Raw genomic sequence first — 1,219 nt, forward strand, 5'->3', positions numbered from 1 at the left:
GCACCGACGACCGGGGCAATTATGTAAGCGCGCGTACCGTCAGCATCGCGTCCGTCGTGTTACTAGCCGTGCAGCACAACCCACACGACGCGACGTATACGATACGTAATCCGCCGCGAACGCGCTCGCTGCGCTTCGCTCCGCCGGACTCCAGCGGCGCCCGGGAACTCGGCTGGCCGCCGCGCGCTCGGCAGAACGCGCGACTTCCTCCGCGCGGCGGAGAGGAAGGAGTGAGTGAGAGAGAGAGAGGCGGGAGAAACGGGAGAAGGAGAGGGAGAGGGAGAAGGAAGGAGAGTGCAGCGCGCGCGCGCGGGAGCGGCAGCGAGAGGAGAGGATTGGCAGGCAGATGCAACACGACTGACACACCGCACGCGAGCGCACTGACTGGCTGCCAGTGAGCCCCAGCCCTGACCTGTCTCTCTTTCTCGCGCGACACCCTCTCGCGGCACGCCGCCCCACTACCCGACTGCGCTGCGCCCCCGGCCCCGCGCTCTGCTCCGCTGCGCCGCGTGACGGAACGCAGCGTGCGCGACGCGGCAGCGTAGCGCGGCCCCCCCGCCTAAATAGCGAATTCGGTCACTCGCCTGCTTCCCGCACCGCGTGTGCCCGCCAACGCGGTACTTACATCCCGTATACGCGCAGGTTATTTAAAAACGTTGGCGTGCGAGCGCATCTTTGACTGATAAAACGTCGATAGATACCGGTAGGTTTTTACCGGAGTCGCGCGGGACAGCCTGTATAGGGTTTTATCGGTCGGAGTGCTCCTATCGCGCTCAGATGGATTGTCGTAATTGGCAACCAAGTTGGAAGCTAATGCTTAACGTATACAACAACCCAGACGACACAAGTGTCCAAAATCGGGGCATAGATGTCATTAAGATTAAAGATGTCATTAAGACGTCTTCATATCATAAAAGACATCTTGTGTTCCGCTTTTGTATATTGTGCTGTCTGGGAACCCTTCGGAGTACGAAGTAACGAACGTTTGAACAAGCAAGCGAGAAGAGAAGGTGCCAAAAGATTTGTGTCAAAAAACTGGAAACCCCTAGTGGGAGACACGGTGATAAGATTGAGCTCATCTCAAACCTTTTAACCTTTCGTAGTCACACATGGGTCAATTTGACCCATCTTCATTTGGATCTAAATATCAGCTAAATGCCTAGCTTAAATTGGGACTTGGTCCGTCATCTATAAGAGTTTGAAGTACCTATCCTCTATA

The sequence above is a fragment of the Temnothorax curvispinosus genome, unplaced genomic scaffold, assembly GCF_003070985.1.
Source record: "Temnothorax curvispinosus isolate PA1 unplaced genomic scaffold, ASM307098v1 QBEX01009403.1, whole genome shotgun sequence".
Taxonomy (NCBI): domain Eukaryota; kingdom Metazoa; phylum Arthropoda; class Insecta; order Hymenoptera; family Formicidae; genus Temnothorax; species Temnothorax curvispinosus.